Genomic DNA, 21,634 nt, shown 5'->3' on the forward strand with positions numbered 1-21,634 from the left:
TATATTTTTTTTTTTTTCACTTTTTCTGTCAACCATTTTCTCTTTCCCCTTCCTAAAATAATTAAAATTTCAAAGGTTAAATTTTCAAACGGGGAGATTGAAAAAACGGCGGCTTGATGGATACGGTTGGCGTTCGCTGCGGGTTTACCGGTGTGATACAACTTCCGGTATTTTTTTCCCTTCTATATTAAATTGGAGGAAGACGGAACCTAGGCGATAAAAGTATGATGCAAACGCTGTCTACCGTTGCATCTCGCCCACGAGTGCACGCGTGCGTGCGTCTGCACACGAGGACGGATGCGTCCCGAACCGTAACCGTCTTTCCTCGTCCGGCCAAAGCCGACGTCTTTCTTAAAAATTCACACAATTAATTTTCATTCAACCACGCTTGTTTTCGATCGTTCGAAGAAAACACGTTTATTACGTAAAAACGTAATAAAAATAGTAGAGTATGCACAACCTCTCTGATTCCATGATTGGAGAAATAAATTTATACCTTCCAAGTTTAGATAAACGCTCGAGATAATTTCCATCGAACGAATTTAATTCAGAAATTCGAACGTACTTCGATTATTTTCCTCGTGATTCACATATATATACATTTCCATCACGCAACGAATAATTTTAACATTGTTTAAATATACCAGCTCTATCAAATAAAACTGTAATAAACAAACAAACGTATCTCTTACGATGCACGTTAACGTAAGTCATCGTACACGTGGATACCGATGCCGCGATAATAATTAACATGCGACGGCCGGCCAGCTCTGGCGATCTTTGAAGGTCGAGCCGCGCCACTGCTTCCTTATTGTGAGCGTGGCTGAGCGGGAAGAGGAGCGGGTAAACAGAGGAGCGAACGAGAGAGAGAGAGGGAGAGGAGGAAAGAACCGCTTGTACATTAACTTCACGGCAGGCCGCGTGTACGCGCGAGTTTTATACCGTGCATAGCGGCTACTGTCTGCGCTCATTACGTAGGCGCAGCGATTTCAGAAATACGGGGGTTCGTCCGAGGAAACCCGATCCTTTTATCTCTCTCCTCCCCCTCCGCCCCCTATACGCAAGATTGGCAGACACGGGCGAATTCCACGATGTCGACTCGATCTTAACCTCTTCGTTCCCTCGAGTTTTTGCATTTTACCTTCCAGGCTTTATGGAGATGAAACGTTATTGGGAGGCCGTCTTTTAAGGAACAGAGGATGCTTCGTTGATTGCGGAGAATTTGGCTTTTACCATCATAATGTATACACATACGTGTATAAACTGAGAAGATGAAATGATTCGAGAAATATTTAAACCTGTTAGTTAACGAAGAGTGTGTACAAGAAATTGTCATTTCTTAATGCAGCCAACGAAAGAAGAAAGACCATGGAGATTTTAGAACGAAGGCGGTCGAATCGATTATTAAAAACGAGATATAATACATACTCAAAAGTACAAAAATCGGAGAAGGAAACGATTCCACTTCCACGTTAAATTTACTTTTTCTCGTTTAAAAAAAAAAAAAGGAGAAGGAAGAAAAATCATTTTTAAGCCTCGTCCGCATTAAACGGCCGCGCGACTCGACTCGATGCACGGTCGTTAAGTGTTTTCCCCATTTTTCTCCCCGGATAATAAACTCGCGTCGAAACGAATCGAAAATGTATTCTTCGCGCTCGGCGATCGGCGGTTCGATTGGATCGCTTTCATCATTGATATGCATATAAGCAGCGCTTGCGATGAATAGCAAGATCGATATCCACGGGTGAAGTGACAAATAATAAAAAAAAGGGGGGGGAAGGGAAAAAAAAGAACAGGTAGAACAACAAAGGTAGAACGGAGAGAGAAGAGGCGAAAGGAAGAGAGAGAGAGAGGGAGAGAGAGAGAGTGTAACGGCGCTGCTCTTCCTCTTCGAAAGCTTTCATTGTTCGGCGCGAAATGAAATTCCAAAGAGAACAAATTCCATCGCGTCCCGTTCTTATTCGGTTAGCCATTGCAACGGAACCACTTAAACGATCTTTCTACAGCCGCCGCTACAAGCGAAATCTTGATTTCCACTCGTCTCTTTGTAAGCGTTTTCGAACACTAAGCGAGAACACTAAGCGATGAGCGTTTCCTTTTTTTTTTTTTTTTTCGCCAAGGAATTGTGCGAATCGATCATGGTTCATCTTGCGAATCAAGTTTTCGTTACTCGAAGAGAATTATTCTTTTTTCTTCCCTTTTTTATTCTCCTCCTCCGTACTGTGAAAATTTACAGTTTGAATTAATATTTAAAATTGTTGATCGAAGGCTGAAATTTCGGGGAGATTGTCGAGCGTTGTGGGAAGATGAGGTTCGATTGTGCTGATGACCAGTTTCGAGTGATTCGAGACTCGACGTAATTTGCGTAATGAGTAGTTTAAGGTACGTATCTTTGAGCAATACCTCGATTCTTACTTTCCTTTTATTCCTTTGTTTTTTCCTCCGCGTTAAGAGTTTAATCGAATGTAATCGGTTTTGGGATCGTCCGGTTATGGGTTATGAACATTTTCAGCAATATAATAAATCGAACGAGGTTTGTCAAATGGATATTTCAATCTGTAAAACGCGCGTGAAAATAACTAATAAATTTCGCTCGACAGTATTTTACGTTTCCACAAAGAATTTCTGAGAATTCAGAACTTAAAAAATTGGAAAAAAGTGGAAAATAATTAAAAATGAATAATAATTTTTTAAAAGCAAAAATTAAATCTCTCGCCACTTTCACAAAAATACGCTCTTTGACCGCTTCTCTGAGAATCGAATTTTCAATCGCATTAAAATACACTTAATTAATTCGATCGCGAGCCAACAATCGTTTTCGATTTCTTCACTCATCGACGCGCATCAACGTTCGTTTTTTTTAAGCGAATCTCGAGGGAGGTGGAAACGCTGCGCTGGAAAAAAATAAAGTTTCGTTTCGAAAGCGAAAATACACCGGCTAAAGGATACCGTGAAAATGAGCGGAAAAGAGGGGGGGATGGAGGAAAAAATAGGCGTGTAAAAGGAAAAATGGAGGGAAAGCGTAGGAGAATACGAAACGGTCTACGCGACGGAAAACGAACTTGGGGAGGGGTTTTCGTTGGTCTCGTTGCTTGTTCCTGCCTTCATGATTCAAATTTAAAGCGATGTTTACTCACCTTACGATCTCTGCACCCCCGCAAAGCAACTAATGCGAGCTACATGCTCGCGTGCTTGGGTTCCTCGATTCTCTGTTCGACCCTCTGGATAATAATATTTCGAGTAACCTTCGAGTTTTCAAAAAAAAAAAAAAAAAAAAAAGATAATAGATATAAAGACGAAATATATCTATTTCGGGATGAATAGAATTGGAATTTTTATATCTCGTTCCTAAAAATTGTAATTTACTATAAGATTTTTATTTATATATATATATATAAAATGTGAAAATTCATTTTGTAAAAAAAAAAAAAAGAAAAAGATAAAATTATTCGACTTTTAAAACTGTACTACAAGTAAAAGAAGCAGTAAGACTTGTAAGTAAAGCCTCAGAGGCAAGATATACGAAACGTAGGAAGAGGAAGAAAAAAGCGAACGCTTTGCAAAGAAAACCAAATTATCTCCACTTTATCCTACAAGCTCACCTGCATTACCCCGTCATTTTAACCATCAACATAGTACCACACCGGTTGCGCTCCAAATCACGCGAGCCGAAAGGAAACCAAGGCGAAACGCAATCTGGCCATCCCTTAAATTACTTTTTACCCCCGAAGGCGCATTTTTACTTACATTACATACCGGTCCAAAAATTTTCGACCACCGTTGTTGCATAAATTCCACCCGTTTAAGGGTGGAGGAGGGGAAATCCGCTTCCCAGGGTTTCGACACCCTTAGAAAACTTTTTCGACGTTTCGAAACTTTAATCCATTTCACCGCGGTTGAATGATTAAAAAATAATTTGACAAAAAAAAAAAAAAAAAAAGAAAGAAATTCATCAAAAATTTTGACGAAAAGATGGGCGAAAAAGCGACGCGTGGAATCCTAAAATCCTATCTCTCAAAAATATTATTCAACTTACGCTGAAAATAATATATCAACCTGTTTAAATGACCGAGCCAATTAAAAAGAATATCCGTTGAAAAATTTTCGAACGAAAGGATCGACTTAAAAAAAAATCAACTTGAAAAGAGAAACACGTCGAGTTCAAAAATATTATTCAACGTAGCTAAAAAAAACCATGTATTAACTCTTCATTCGTGAACTGACTAAATAATTAAATAAAAAAAAAATGACACCAATAAACAATCGATTTAAAAAGAAAAAAGTATCCCTTCTCGAAAGTATTATTCAACGCACGCACACACATACATACACTGCCTGATAAATTTTCAATTCGATTCAATCAAGCCGAAACGTTGCACTTACATTTTCCACGGTTAAATTATTCCTTGGGATCAGACAGTTAAGCAACCGACACGACGACACCTAACCATCCTTGATTGGTTCGACTTAAAATCAAGATCGAAAATCCCGGGAGGAGCAGCTCGTTGTCAATCGTGCGACGATCGTCCGATCGAATATTTAACAGCGATGATAAACGGGGCAGGGTCTCGATTAAAGGTAATGGTCGATCGGCCGACTCACACCTGTATTCCCGGTAATAGACGGTTGTCCGTCCCTGCGGACAAGACCGGTAGCCGGGCCCGTACACGCCCATCGTGGCCCAACGTACGCGATGCAACAACACACGGCGGTGTACACGGCGTGGCGCGGCGTGGCGTGGCGTGGCGATACCGTGGTATGCGAGGTGGCTCACGCTTATGCATGCTCGCAGCATCTGTTGCTACAAGACGGACGTTCCCGGCATTACGTTGCGACGTTACGATCCGCATATGCCGCCCCGAGGAACACGTGTGCCCGTCCTCCTCCCCCCTTTCGTCCTCCACCACCCGCGAGTTGATTTCCGATTTCTCGTCCATTTTTCCTTCCTCGTTTCATTCTATTCTCGTTGTCGAGAAAACGATAATAGACTAAAAATTACGTAATTTTTTTTTGTTGGGGAGTAGAAAGGGTTGAGATGAGGATTTTTCCAAGTTTCTAGCTTTAGTTTCTGTTTCTGTTTCTGGTGACTAATTTCGAGTAATAAGGAGTCGATCGATTTTTTTCCCTTTTCTTTGTTTTTTATTTCGTAGTCGTTGAGAAGGAAATTAAAATTGTCATTGATTGTTTCACAGAAAGTAAATATACTTGTATTTATATGCTCGTTTTCATATTCACGGTGTCATCAAAGTTTAAATGAAAGTATCACCGAATTATACTCATCGTTAGATTTAATATTAACTTGCTACATGAATTACAATACAAGGATGCTTGAGTAAATGTACTTTCCGTGGCCACCGCGGTATAATTTTCGCATTAAACGATAAAAATACGATTATTTTCTTTCAGAATGCCCTACCACCTTTTCCATTAGCTCGTAAAGATACGAGACGTATCGGTGGAATAATGTAGGAGAGGAAGAGTTGCTGAACTTAGGGAACTTGATCGTTCGTGTCAGGTTTGTGCGAAGCGGGCGAGTTCAAGGTATGTAGACCGGTCTGACAGTGATCGTCTACTTCGTCTCTACTTTTCTTGCCCACTGTTCTCCTCCTTTCCTTCCCCTTTCTCCCTTTTATCCCTTTCCAGAAACGCTTTTTTCCATCGTTATCGTGTGTATCGCGGGCACAAGCGTCGTTTACGACGTGTACGTACTTACTACGAAATACACGAGCCCCGTCGAGCCGAGCAATCAACGAATCTCGTTCTACTTAATGCATTTTAAATACAGCGACGCTCGTTTCGTTGTTGGCGGGGGTTGCCCGTTGATAACGATGCCGGACGCCTTGTAATGGGTCGAGATGTAAATTGCGACGATGAAATTCTTCCCTCGTCGCCGCACGCCTCGTTTTTTCCCTCCCTCCTTTCTTTTTCTTTTTTTCTTCTTTTTTTTTTTTTTTTTTTTTCCTCCTCCTCCTCTTCTTGCGGAATATAGAACACGAGGTTTGTAGGTAGAACCGCTGAATCATAATTCGTGAAAAGTGAAGCGTTCGCAGTTTTCGGTTCGAGGTTTTAATTAAGTTTAGATAATGAAAAAGGTTCACTTGACACTTTTTTTAACGTGGCACGAAGAATCAAAGAGGTGTGGCGAATATTCCGATGCAATTTTTGAACACAAAGAAATCGTGAAATCGTTTATCTACTCCTTCTAATCTTTCATATTTTTTTCTTTTTTTCTTTTTTCAGAGAAGTTCATAACGAATGTTTCAATAATTATAAATTGTTAAGAGAATCTTCGTGAGATTTCTTGAAATTAATTAATAACAAATATTATCGTTAATGGTAACGATTATTATAATAAATCCTTCTTTGTTTTTGCTCTTTTTCTTTTTTTCTCGATAAAATATAAATTTCACGTTACTCGAGTCGCATCAGCCTCTCGATTACACCAATTATGCGCCGGGCCGTTCAGTTTTTACCCTCGGCCTCCCTCTCCGATTCATCAGAATCTCCTTGGTTCGCTGTTTCCACGGCCCCAGGAGCGCGCAATTAAGGAGAGGCGAACATGTGCACCACCGGGCCAACGTTTAACGAACCCGATGAATCTTTCGAAAACCGAGGAAAAACTTTTTCCGCTCGACTTGCTCCCCCTCGCTCGCTCCACGATTTCGCGTTTTTTTTTTTTCCCAAGGAGACGTTTAATCGTTGTTTTTATCGTGGAAACTGATCAACCGTGACATTTAAACTATATAAACTACGCGCGCGTGTGTGTGTGTATATATATATATATACTTATAAACGTGTTATTATCATTAGAATAAATTGAAAAATTGAAGGAAATATTAGGATAAGTTTATAGAAACAAGAGTTAAAGATAAAGAGAGATCGATATTACTTCTCGCCTCGTAAGATTAAAAAAAAGGAATTCGATCGTGAAAGGTAAAATTAGAAGGAACATTCGAATAATAGCCTGCTTTAAATCGTGCTGGTATATATTAATAAATCAGAAATATCCGTGGAGGAAAAGATTCCTCCTCCTCATCCTCCTTTGTATCTCCTTCCCTTACCTCTTCTCACGTCGTCGTCCGTTTCTATTTTTATGAACTGGTTTCCAGGCACAGCCGACACTTCTCCTCTTTTCGCACCTCTGTTTCCGCGAACAAATCACCGGCGAATGGTGATTGCGCCGCTCGTAACAGCGAAAATAAAAGCGGAGGATAATGATTCGCGCGAGGATCGAGCGTGCGATTCGATAATATCCAACGCCCGATTCAATCTTCCGCCGCGAACGATTATTAGGGGGCACGAGCGCGGGCGAGAGAAGGGGGTAGGAAGAAGGATGCGGGTAATCGGTAGAAAATGGTTCACGCTTTTGAGCCATCGGATGGATGGTTGGTGGCGGGTTGTTTAACGGGTTGTTTCAAGACAAATATTTTTAGAACGATGAATGGGGAACTGGAAGCAGTGAGCAGGAGCATTCGAAGCAGTCGACAAGGATTTTCTTTTTTCTTTTTTTTTTTTTCACGATGAGATTATTTTCCAAGTTCTCCAATTTTGGAAATCGAACAAATCAAAAATTACGACGATTACTTGTGAAAATTATTCAGAGAGGTAAATTTGAATCGAACAGTTGAGTTTTAGCAAATATTCGTAATTGATCGAAGGGATGAATGTTGAATTCACACGGTGGAAAATTGTCGGGAAAAAAATAAAAAGTATCGTTGTTCTTAAATAAATTATACACGTTTGTCAGATATATTTGTAAATGAAACGTTTGCGTTCACGTGCTTATCTGTGTAAATTTATTAATTTATAAACTATCGATGAAAATTAATTATTTATTACGAGTTATTAAATAATTCATGTTAGAGAAATCAGTCTTTGTCAGTCGTCGCTATAATTTTTTTATCTCTTATCGCTTTATCCGCTTGCAAAAGACGAAAATTATTCCAAATCCTTCTTCTGGGCAACAGTCCCTTTAACGAAGCAAGAAAATACCTCCCTTCTTTGATACTAATTTAATTCAACGTTGCCTCGTTTTCCTGCAACGTGCAATCAGGGTGATTGACTTAATAGCAACCTAACTAACAAATTGCCGATTACATACGAGTCCCCCGGAGTTCTTGCCTCTCCTCCTCCCTTCCCTCATTCTTATTTGCCCTGTCCCCTTGGAATTCCGACCGAGGCGTAATTGGAGGAACGCGGACAAACGCAGGATGAACGATGGTCGACTTCCTTTCATCCTTTACGAGCCAATAAAATAATAGCGGAGTCAAGAAAATCTTTCTTTCCCTCCACCCGAACTCGACGTATCGACGACTTTGCCCGATCCTTCGCGACGCGAATTTCAAAAAAATACAAAAATTATCCGATTAAAAATTCTCGCAATTTCTTTTTCTTATTTCACAGAAAATTTGTCTACGCTCGTATTTTTCATAAATTTTTGATTGAATCACTTTTAATTTTTTTGATATCGCATTTCCATGGCAAAAGTATCGATGAATTAAACAATGAATCGATACGCGTATCGTTTTACGTATTGCTTTTAAAATTACAGAAGGTTCACATCGATCAAAATCATCTTTCAAAATCCAAAGCATAAGAGGGAAGAATTCGCTCGAGACGGAGACTAAGGTTGAACTGTGAAAACCCAGTCGTCCCTTCCGACGCCGAAAATCGTCGCGGTCCCGATTTACGAGCGGAATCTAGCCGCGAAAACCGTGAAATAATAACGGCTGAGCTCGGTTTTTTACAGGGGCTGGCCGAACTACTCGGAGCTCGATAAGAAGTTTAGCGGAGATTCGGCTCGAAAATGGCCGAGCGTATCGACGATTGCATCTACTTGCAATTCCTTTTCAACAAATTGGAATAATCGTTGACGAAATTTCTCGACTCGTTACAAGGAAATACACGAGGAGGCGCGTTTCTTTCCAATTTTTGTCGCCAAACTACTGCCATCCCCGAGTTTCCCTCTGATCCTTCGAAAAGAAAAAAAAAAAAAAAAAAAGAAACGAAAGCCGAAAACGAAATTAAGCAAACGAAAAACCAAGAGAAGAAGAAAGAGGAAAAAAAGGAAAAATAACAAAAGAGAGAAAAGGGGAGAAGAGGGGGGAAAAAACAGAGTTTCCATCGCGCGAATAGGAAAAACCCGGACACCACCACCTGGTAGAACCACCGCTCGTGGAGGGGGACGGAGGAGGCGGCGAAAGAAAGCAACAAAGAACAAAAGAGAGAGTGGAGAGCGTGAACGAGGAGTTTAACCATCGTCCCGTAATATTCCGTCCGCTGTGGCATGCAGACGAGAAAGGAACGGCTGATGGCGGTGACAAAAAAATGGAAACTATTTGATCGTGAACCACCCTCTCTCGCGCTGATACTCACTCGGGGCTGAACACCGAGAGGCTGGCCTCGGATACCGATACACACGCGCGCGCGCGCGAGGCACGCGGAGATGGAGAAGGACGGAGGCGAAAAAGCTGGGAGTGCTCTTCGCCACGAGGGGCGGGGAGGGGGGAGGGGGGAGGGAGGAGGGTAGAGGGACAGAGGTAAAGGGGGTTGCATGCACGCCGATGGTTGAAACGAGGCGGAGGTGGATTGAAAGGTGCGGGGAGGAGGAGGAGGAGGAGGGTGGGCCGCCGGGCTACTCCTCTCTCTGTCCACAAGCGAGCACACTGTGCACACGCCTAAAAGGGTTTTCGTTAGATTTCATTTCACACCCAATTACCTGGCACACATTGGGGCACACACGGTCGGGGGGGGAGGGAGGGTGAAAAGACACGGAGGCGCGGTGACGAAACGGTGTTGCGCGTTGCTGTGTAAAAATACACCGAAATGTTGGGAGGGGGTGGAGGAGGAGGAGAATATATCGCTCACCCCTCGTATTGTCCGTCTTTCGTGGATTTTATTTTACGCCCAATTATTGCGGCATGTGTATATATATATATGTATATATTGCGGGTGCGCGTGGTAGGCGAAAGGAGAGGAGTAAAAATACGCGAAATGTGGGAGAGATACGATATTCCGTTTTTTCTTTTTTCTTTTTTTAAAGATCTCGTTTCATCAGCCAATTATTATATCGATGTGTACATATATATATATATATATACGAGATCACGAAGATGTGAAGGGATATATAAGAGACATTGAGTTAGATCGCATCTTGGTATTTCGTGGAGGATTTTATTCAGCGCTCAATTATTGCGGCGTGCATTGGGATGTGTGGTGAAGGGGGAAAGTGGAAAGAAAGGTATAAAAGGAGGGCAGTAGTTATAGTTGGACGTAGGAACGATAAAAAAAAAAGAACTTGCACACCTTGGAGGCGCAAGGCAATATCGAAAAGTTTAAAAATAGAGGAAATGTTGAAAGGAATCACGAAACACGTTTCTCACCTTTCTTGTTTTCTATAGGCTCCACATTCGTACATACCCAATTATTGCCCGACGTGCATTGTCAGATTAGGAATAATGGAAAAGATGCGATATATCGCGGTAATAAAAATAGACAAAAATTTTTCCATACCGTTCCATTCTTATTCCACCCAATTATTACCTGACACACACACACAGGTGAGGGTTAAAAGAAGGAGGGATGCAAGATGATGATATTGTGCAAAACAATATACGTAAAAATATACGAAACGAAAGTGTTATATCGCGAGATATATTTATACCACTCGTACTCGATATTCGGTTTAACTCTCGGCCACGAATTTTGTTGATCGGCGAGGCACACGAGCGCGGAAACGAGGAGAGTGGTCGAGGGGGGTGTCCGCTGTTACGATCATCCCCCTCGATGTGTTGCGATACCGTTGGCGAGCCGCGAACCGTATTTTCAAATCGTTCGATGCGTTTTAGATTGACGCGTTAGATGCGTTTGCTTTATTGTATTGCACTGTATCGCGGTGTATTGTGGATTTCGGCGCAGGGGAGGGAGGGGGCGTGTATATTTCGCGATCGGTACTCGTGTAGCCGATTGATTGGCTAGGGTTGTTGATTTGAACGATTGTAATGCTGCTGGTTTCGAGAGATTTCGTTGGGAATAGGTGGATAGAGCGATTTGTTAAATCTATCGCTTATCTTTAAAGTTGGTGGGAAATCATTTTTCGCGAACGTATGTATCGCGATCTACAATGGATATTGTAATATCAATTTTGTACTCGCTGTCAACAACAAATTTCTCGTTTGACACAATTGTTGATTACGATAATTTTTGGATTGTTATACGAGTTGAAGATTTTTATTAATTACATTCGATCAAAGTTTTTAAACTCGTTTTTTATCGATAGAATAATTTTAAAATGAATTGCTTACATATATATATATATATATACAAATTGTACCATAATCTTTTTAATATAATATATCTTGGAAAGAAAATTTTTCATTAAGCACGATTGTCACATTGTTAAAAATCAATTAAAGTGCGAGTCACGAATGAAATATACTCGTATCACAAATGAATTTTAAACCAAAAATTTGTTTTTACAGTTGTGCGTGTACCTACTTTCGTTTGAATATAAACCTATTTGGTAAGCATAGCGCGCTACCGTCCTGTGTAACGTTTACTTAAAATTAAAATTAAAATTCTCACGGATGAGATGGAACAGTAAACATACACTTTTGCAACGGCTTTAATGCCGGTATTGTTTAACTTTGTTAGAAAAAAAGAGGGAGGGGAAGGAGAAGACAGAGAGAGAGAGAGAGAAAGAGAGAGAGAAATTTCAAGTCTGTGATTATACTACGAAATCAGTTGCTTGGAAAGAGGGAAAACGAGATGCTTGGCGTCGTGGATATTTGGAAAACCTTCAAATTTCATTTTATTCAAGTTTGAAGAAAGAGGAGAAAGCGCGGAAGCGAAAAGGGACAAAGCGATGGTAATTTTTATCACGCCCGTTTTTTTTATTCCAAAAATGTTAGAACGTGAAAATAAATTTCGAGGCAATTACAAAATAACGCTCGTCGTTTACGCTGTTTTCGTATGACAAAGTTACGGATGTCCCTCTTTTGTTTCGTTTCATACTGCGTTTAACTGTTTTTATGGTTGTTTCTTTATTGCACGCATATTTTTATAAAAGGATTATAGTTATGATATTTACATTTTATTTTCACGTGGCAACGATGAAACAAAGCTGTCCACACAAATCAGTTCTGTAATATATTATTCTACTACGACTACGCTACACGTCTTCGTAACGATTAATTCAAATTATGGAAGCTCAATTATGCACGCTTCGTATACATTATTCGTTTACCATTTTCAAGATAAAGACACGAAGTATTTCAAACAAATAGATAGAGAATAGAGTAGCGACAACTCTTTTTCCCCAACCTTTCAATAAAAAGATATCGAACAAATTTAAAAGACTCGCAATTGGACATTTCCTAAAAAGACAAAACTAAACTTTTACGACACGTTTAAATAAATTACCGTCATCGTCTCGAAGAAACTTTCTCTTCCTCTCTCTCTTCCTAAAAAAAAAAAAAAATCAAGATCCACGAAATATCAAGATCCGCACGATTCCAGCTGCTAAGAAAAGAAAGAAAGAAAAAAAAAAAAAGGACAATTCTAAAAATCCCCACGCTTTGAACGATAAATTATCATTCGTCTTCCAAAGAAACTTCCTCCGCGATCTTCCTCATAAATTCACATTCTATCGCGCGTTAATCACAATTTCTGGCCAAAAAAGAGAGTCGAGCGTTCCACGGAACACGGGGAGAAGCGCAGGCAGGCGGTAAGACCGGTATAATTCAAAGCGCTAATTGAATGGTAGAATTACCGAAGCGGCCGTGACAGTAACGAGGATGTGTATCAGCTCTCATAGAAATCGGGCCCAGTCATTCCTCCTACAGAGATTATAATCGTAGACGTTGCGCGCACGGGTGGCAAAGATCGGAATCGGTAAGATGAATGGATCGGATATTAATAGAGCCGAGTGCACGGGGGCACCGATTAATTATCGATTAATATTAAGACCGGTTAATTAGCGATTAATATTAGGCTTGGCTAAACGTCGCTGGCCAATTTGCGGTAATTACTTAATCGTACACGGGGGAGAGGGGGATGAAAGGGGCGACACAGCGTCCTTGGAGATCGGCAATCGAGAGTCAAACCTGTTTCGAACACTCGTTATCGTCCCGTTACGTATCTCTCTGGTTCGTGGATAAAATTTTCTCGAATTTGTATGTTTATCCTTATTTTACTTTGATTTCAATTTGACGAAAATTTTACGTGTAAAATTTTTCAGTTGGGACAAACATTGGTAAGAGTATATTTAATTAGGGACGATTGTAATAATTTTGCAGTATGTTGTTGTAATTGCATTGAATCTAAGAGATCTTAACTATCCTTACAGTTCTGTTGTTTGAGATTTTGGGAGAAAATTTTTCAGATTTATATTTAGAAATTATGTAACTTATGTTCGCAGCGCGTAAATAATAATTTTGCATGGAAGTTGGGAAATAAATATCGACGAAAGGAAAGCAATACGGTTTACCACAATACTCGAGGAGAAATTTCATTACTGAAACGTAGGCAACGCCTCGTACCTATTATTCCATCAATTTAATCATCATCATTTAAGAGGCACGGAGAGAGATGAAATTGAGTGGTGCGGCGAGATTAATTAAAATTGTTAAAGTGATGGAGAGCGTGAGATAGGCTCCTAAAGCGATAAATCTCTTCAAGCCTGACGACAGAAGCGGACAATAAGTATCACGGCTCATTCATCTTGTTTACGATCGAACGGTCAAGCTTAATTTTATCGAATAATTAGACGTTAACGCATGAGGCTGATTACGCGCTTCTTCGGCACACGCATGATACACGCGAGATTCAAAGACTCGTAGTTCAAACAGCTTGTAAATCAAAGGGTTTCGGGGACGGCTTATGGGACGTTTATCACGTTTTCAAGTCCATTTCCCGTCCGCATAACGATCTGTAACAGCATGAACAATTTCAACGATTTCTCTTAAGTTAAAACTTATGTCTACGCACTGTGATCCCTTTCGTTACTTTCGACGAAAATCCCGGATAAATTTATACGAAACCAGAAGAAGTGTGTTAAGGTATAATGTTATTATTACTTAAATAATAGCTTAAATAATAATGAAAATTTTAAGGAAGATGAATTTATATATAAAATATTTTAATTAATTCGATTAATATGTCTGGTCTGAATATCTCTCGATCGACTGAAAAACGAAAAAATACGTGAATAACAATATACATATATATATATACACATAAATAAATTAATCGATCATAATAAAAAAAGAATTCTTCGACATCGATTTACACCTATTACGTTATTTGTCCTCGTAGAAAGTTATAAATCACAGGGGGGTAGCGTTATTAGTAACGTCAGCGATTTCCCGACGAGTATTAATTCTTTCAGCGTCGTTCGTGATATTTGCAGGATTACAAATCAATATTGCAATTACCATCTATCAAGAAAACCGTTTGTTGTACGTATAATCGATGCGTGAAATGAATTACGATGTTTAAAGTTGCGCGCCGCGTTTTGCGCGCAATAATACAATCGGGACGATAAATGGCAACGTAATGCAAGAACATGGCGATTCCATTCACCAGCGTTTCTCAGCGAAAAAAGGGGGGATAGAAAAAAAAAAAAAGAAGAAAGGAAAAGGTACGCCGTGCTTCGATCCTGGCGAATACAATAACACTCTTTGTACATCTTGCTACTTTTTTCAAAGTAAATTCTTCTTCCCTTTTATATATATTATCTATATATATATATAATAAAAACTTGTAAATATAAAATTAATTCTATCGAGCACGTTATCTTGAAAAAAATCTTGGGAAGAAACGGGCAAGAGAAGAAAATTTGCCGATCGAAGATACGAGATAAGAATTATTTATTTATTTATTTATTTATCTATTTATTATTTCCTTGATGATTTTGAGGAAGCGTGTTCTAATTGTACGATTCTTGTAGCTATGGTTGCTAATGGATTCTCTTGAGCAATGCGAAAAATTAAAAATTACAAATTTAGTGCGTGCTGTATTTGGAATTTAACCGTGTATCGATGTAAATGGTTTTTAGTTTACAATTAAGAGTTTGGCTCCCATGAATCATGAAATGGTCTAACTTCAGGAAGCAGATATGTAATACAGTGAAATATCAAGCATCATTTATAACGTAGTAGCTTTTCGTGTTTTGCGCTTATCGCTTAGATAAGAAGTTAACACATGTAACGTGATTAATTAAATGATCCTTGCCCATAAATTACCATCCGAAATAATTTCATTTTTAATGTGGTGTAATTCGTATTCACATTGGATTAAAAAATATATATATATAAATAATCTGCATTAACTATAGTACAAAGCTAGTAGAAATATTTATAATTTTAATTATTTGGTAAGAAAAAGTAATAATTATTAGATTTCTTTATCGAATATCGTTGTTAAATTAAAACGAATTAAAATTTACAAGATAAGCGTATAAAAGATTCACATAGATTTGAAATAAACTTGTCGTAATACCTTGGATTTAATTTTTAATTTACACCATGTGTTATATCTCCATGTTTCATCGCTCGAAATAATAATTTTATAAATAATTGTTACAAATTTTCTCATCTCTTTATCACAGCCAGCCAAAAGCTTAGCTTATGTTATTAAACGCCTTCGTTTTGCAAGTATTTACACCAAATAACTGGAATAACTTTCGACATTATAAAATCAATCAACGAATATAATTACCTTTCATAAAATCGTATAAACCTTTATCGAGAACTATCCAAGAGAATATTAATATCAAGAAGAACCGATTAATCAATTAATCGACTGAACCGAGCGTTTCATATCAACATTTAGAAATCTTATTATCAATCTTATTATCAATCGATCCGAACAAGAATCAAATACCGTGCCAACTTTCGCTCGTATCAAAATCAATCAACAAACATCGTTTCTACCTTTCACAAAATCGCGTAAAGAACGAGCTTCGTTTCGTATCGAAATCACTCCTCAAAAGTCATTATTTTTTTCACGAGATCGCACGAAGAAAAAAAAAAGAAAAAAGAAGAAAAAGAAATTGAAAGAAAATCAATATATATCTCGAGCCCCGTGATCAAAGGTGGAGGCAAACGCGAAACATTGAAACGACGTCCAACGGAAACAGAATATCCCCAGAAAAGTATGAGCGGGGGGGAGGAAAGCAGGGGACCGAGCGATCGGCGGAGGCAGTGATGCGGTGAAGCATCTTCACGGGGGGAGGGCGTAACGAGGAGGGAAGGGGAAGGGAGACGAGGAGAAAAGAGCAACGGAGGAGGGTTCAGTGGCAATAGCAGGAAGAGAACGCGCGGCAAAGGAATAATTCCCCGTGTTTCCAAGGAACGCGTTTCGAATTACCGGCGGATCGCGTTGCATTCTGTTCGTCGCGCTTGGCTAGCACCGAGCAAATCTAATTCCTTTCGGACTCTCGGGTGCCGAACTCCTCCTCCTCCTCCTCTTAACCGCCCCTTCCTTCCACCCGCTCTTTTCGCTTTGTTTTTCCGACCCCGGATCCCTCTTCCCTCTTCACGGCTATCCGCTTGTCCTTTGTTCCCCTTGATCATCCTTTCTCTTAACTTTCCTCCACCATGGGCGTAACCATCGCCCAGGATGAATGGGTTGAATGGCTTGTCCTCTTTCCGAGGTTCGTGTCTGCGCGACGTAGGATATCGTATTTTTTTCAAGTACAATGGCCGGGGTTAGAAAAAAGAAAAAAAGAAAAAGTTTCGTTGGATTAGTCGTAATGTGTGTAAAAAAAAAAAAAAAAAAAAAAATCAATTTCCCTTTCTGATAAGACATATCATTCCATCACGTTAATATAAGTTTCTTTTTTTTTTCTTTCTTTCTTCTCTCCATTTTCGTCTTCTTAATACCGACTTTTCAGCCTCTCCCCAACATTTTTCTCGTTGACCGGAGCGACGAAAACAATAAATGAAATGTTTTTACGGATTCAGCTGAATGAATAATATTTAATTGTAATCGTAATTGCGCTGTTTAATAATTGTGAAATAGTAGAGTCAACAACATTCGATATAATAAAACGACAAATAAAATTTGAAGTGAACTTTAAATTCTATAACACTTCTCTCTCTCTTTTTTTTTTTTTTTTTTTTTTACGATCTTGTTTCTTCGGTAATAACTCGTGATATGAATTCACGGTCATTGCACACAGGGTATGCGATTGATCTTTTCTAGGAACAGCATTACACGCCAGATGTGCGATCGGTCTCGAACGGGTTAATCATCCCTTTTTCTTCTCCTTCCCTATCTCTCTCGCTCGCATTGTTCCATCTCCTCCTATTCCCCTCTATCCATCGCTCTTCCTTCCGCTCGAGACCTGCCTCTTTCCGCCTCTGCCTCTTCCATCTTCGTCCTTGGCCGGCCCGGTCGGCCAGATTTCCCGGATTCCCGTGGGAGGAGACGTCGGAGCGATCGGCGTGTACCTTTTAGCGCTCAACGCTCTCCCGGAGGAAATCCACGCCCCGAATACTCGATATTATCTCGATCGAGTAGAATTCTAAGAACGGGCCTAGCCCGATTTTCCACCGCTCCCTTTCCACCGGGGCCCCCGACGACGACGCGCCTCGGCCGCGGCAAATCCGCGCCACGCCGACGGCCCCTCGATTTACGACCGCGCTCCCCTCCCCCAACAAGCTTTGCCCGCTTCATTCTCGGGATTGCGCCGATTCGTGAAAATAACTATCCTCGATCTTGGGACGCGATCGGATCCATGACGACGACGATGGCGGCGTTTCATCGCCTCGAATGTCGGGTATTGTAATAATAATAATCGTGGATGAGTCGCGTGCTTGTTTTTGAAATGTCGTATCGGGGAATGATTTGGATTATTGATGGTGGTGGTGGTGGTGGTGTGGTGGTGGTAATTAGATTCGTTTCGCGCATCCGTGTAGATTTGTAAGTAAGTATTGGACGTCCGTTAGGAGGGGGTGGTGTGGTATGATAATTGACCTAAATTGTCGGGGAGATGATTAATCGGGTAAAATTTGAAATTTGTATTTTGGCTCGTATATCTGTATTTGGGTTTCGTATTGTTTTTTTAATTCAATGATGTAATCCTTTCGAATAATTTGTTAATAAATTCGTTTTCATTCTGAGAAACGACTGTATCTTAGTGTATTTCTAATTTATTCCAATTTATCATCTTTCCTTTCTTCATTTTTGTGTATTTATCCATGATGTTTTGTGATTCTTTTTTTATTTGGATTACAGGATTTCATAAATCTAGTCGGTTAAATGAAAATACAATTTATTTCGATCAAAGAATTTTTTACATCGATATATTTTAATTTATTTAATAATATATAATTAATAAGATAGTTGTGAGCGATATTCAATGTGAAATTCATTCAAGAATAAACACATTTATTCTTATAATCGAGTAATTTATCTCGAAACTTGATTAAATCCTATTAAAATTAGGAAAAATTTGAATCGTTGTAACTCGAAAAATAATAACTTCCGGTTAACCAGTGAACGATCATTAGAAGCGCGAAACCTTGCCCTTCAAAACGCTTTTTCATTTATCCCGATACGACTTCCGGTTTCCAAAATATCAACGTGTAAAGAGAAGGTAATTTTTAACCATTTACCTTCGTCTCGATTAAACCGTATTAAAATTTGGAAAAATTCGAACCGCTGTAACTTCGAAGATAATGACTTCCGGTCGATCAGCGAGCAGTCGTCAGGAGCGCAAAACCTTCCCCTTTAAAATACTTTTTCATTTATCCCGATACGATTTCCGGTTCTCGAGATATCGTCGTGTAAAGAAAAGGGTAATTTTTTAATCGTTTACCATCCCCGTCCTTGTCGCTTACTCGAACCTCTCCCTCGCGCCTTCTCTCACCGACCTATCCCAAACTCTAGACAAGCGACAGACGCGATTCCTGGAAAAGCGTAGTACGCATTTCCAGGAAAAAATATAGGTCGCGAGCCCATTCATAATCTCCACGCTATATTGAGCATTATGGAAACTTTGAGCCCTTATATCTCGGCAACCGATTGAGATATCGAAATGAATCAAAAAGTGACTTGAATGGCATAGTTTTCTCTACTTTCTGACACACTTTAGATAACACAATTTTTAATTTCTTCTCGAATTTTTTTACTGAACAGTGAAAAGTGAAACTTTCGCGAATCTATTCGAATGCAATGATCTGTTGCTGTGATGAATATATAAATATGAAATATGCAATTTAGCAATGCATAACATATTTTACATCCGTACATTGAAAAAACAGTTCGAACGGTTTCAGCAAAACGTACAAAATCGGCAATCTAATTATCCGTAAATTTCGTTGTATAAAAAGACCATGTTCGTAAAACGATCAGGATTCCGTTCGCATGGATTGGACTAAGCGCCATAGGCGATGTTGCGGATAATGTCGGTCCCACGGAGCGCAGCCGCATTTTCGTAAGATCCCCCTCCCGTGCAATCAATCTGTTCCATCTATCCTTTCTTTTTTCCCCGCTAAGTAAACGGACGCCCTGGAACGGCACGTTCCCAGACTACCGTCTCGACTACTACGCAGAGACGCAACGGCGCCACGGAGACGCACTCCTTCGATCGGATTCCTAGCCTCCACTTACGTTGCAGGAATTCCTATCTCCTTTGCAGCGTCCTCCTCCGTTGCAGTTTCCTCCATCCCCTTATTCGAGGAACGACTCGGCTCTGAAATTCGCTGGCCGGCCACCGAGCCCTAGAAAATGCATGGCTGGCTTAATTGCCGTTTCAGACCGAATTCATCCATTCGTTCGGCTACCTAATCGGCTACAAAGATTTCCCTTCTCCCTTTCCTTTTTGCGCTTGTTCCTTTTTTTTCTCTTTTTCTTTTTCTTTCGGTTATTCCAGTCGACTATTCGAGGAGGAACTATAACGTTTCTTAGGTTTTTCGGGGTGGATGGTGAAAGAGATATTATTCGAGATAACGTTATAGCCTTGTTTGTTGACTTAGGATATTTGATGTTCGATTTCCTCGGGTTTTTTTGGAATATTATTTTTTTGAAATAGAAATGTAATTCGATATCGTTTAATTGGAAAATTATAAAATAAATGAAAGGATTAGGATAATGAGTGTATCGTTTATTGTTAATGTACTATATATCAATAAAATATAGTTAGGATTTTTAAAAAAAGGAGAGTATTTTCAAAAGTTTGAAATTAATAAAAATTATATTAAATCATTTGGAAAATTTCATTCTAATCTAATATATCGGATGCTTCTCGTAATATTTGTAATATCTCGCTTGTTTTTGAAAATATTAAAAAATTTTTTTGACAAAAGTCAAATGGTTTTGAACGGACTATAATATCATGTAATTAATTTTTTTCTTGAAGAATGCATAGGGGTTATATGAAAATTAATATTGTTTTTTTAAATAAATTTGTATACTTTTTAATGCATAAAAAGATGCAACATATTATTCTTTATAAAAAATTATTAAGCTATATATACCAAAAAGCTATTAGTTTCGAAGATATTTAATTAAAATTAAATATCCCGTAAATTAATAATTTTTCATCTTATATACTTTAATAATTTTTTATAGAGAATTTCAAAATACACTGATCTATACATTAAAAGATATACAATTCCATTTAAAAAAATAAACTTGACATTTATAAATCTTTCCTGCTTTCACTTAAGAAAAAAACAATAGCATCAGGATATAGCCCTCTTGAAATCATTCAATTCTTGCTTCAAACATTTTTTAATATTATGATAAATAAATAAGAAATTTCACATATCTCATATATTTACATGAAACATCCGATATATCCAGGAGTCTTAAAAAATGAAAAATATTCTGCATTATGAAAAAAAAGTACTTATTAAAAACGGTAAGTATACAAGGTAAGTATCTTAGTATTAAGAAAACTGTTGAAAAAATGATTTAAAATAAAAAAAAAAGCTGATCTAGGTAAGTATTAGGTAAGTATTAGGTAAGTATTAGGTAAGTATTTCTAGTATCTCTATTCTAAATATAAAAGCTTTTAATTTTTAAAATTTCATTGAAAACTTCGCGTGCTACCTTCTTCCCAATCATATTCTCCTGATACAAAATAGAAATTTTGGCAAAATTTTTTCCTAGTAATTCCCGCAAAAATTTTACGTGCCACCTTCTATTGAGTCATATTCTCCTGATACAAAATCGAAATTTTGGCCAAATTTCTTCTTTGAAATTCCCGCAAAAATTTAGCGTGCCACCTTCTATCTAGTCATATTCTCCTGATATCGAAATTTTGGTAAAATATCTTCCTCAAAATTCCCGCAAAAATTTAGCATGCCACCTCCCATCCAATCATATTCTCCTGATACAAAATCGAAATTTTGGCAAAATTTCTTCCTTAAAATTTCCGCAAAAATTTAGCGTGCCACCTCCCATCCAATCATATTCTCCTAATACAAAATCGAAATTTTGGCAAAATTTCTTCCTTAAAATTCCCGCAAAAATTTAGCGTGCCACCTCCCATCCAATCATATTCTCCTAATACAAAATCGAAATTTTGGCAAAATTTCTTCCTTAAAATTCCCGCAAAAATTTCGCGTGCCACCTCCTATCTAGTTATATTCTCCTGATACAAAATCGAAATTTTGGCAAAATT

The 21,634-nt window shown here is 38.8% G+C and overlaps 1 long non-coding RNA gene across 2 annotated transcripts in view; it reads left to right on the forward strand.

The window, feature by feature from the left end:
- The window catches only part of LOC105735762 (uncharacterized), an 86,791-nt gene extending 77,321 nt beyond the window's left edge, over positions 1-9,470 (forward strand). Inside the window, exon 3 of one of the 2 annotated variants that reach the window (XR_015290923.1) lies at positions 8,750-9,470. This is a non-coding gene — a long non-coding RNA (uncharacterized LOC105735762). Of the gene's footprint in view, positions 1-5,406; positions 5,528-8,749 lie in introns of those variants that run through there. The other variant, XR_015290924.1, reaches the window with a different exon arrangement.
- Positions 9,471-21,634: the final 12,164 nt, after the last annotated feature.

This window comes from Apis florea, unplaced genomic scaffold, assembly GCF_048593485.1.
Source record: "Apis florea isolate Af1SG1 unplaced genomic scaffold, ASM4859348v1 contig_2293_pilon, whole genome shotgun sequence".
Classification (NCBI taxonomy): domain Eukaryota; kingdom Metazoa; phylum Arthropoda; class Insecta; order Hymenoptera; family Apidae; genus Apis; species Apis florea.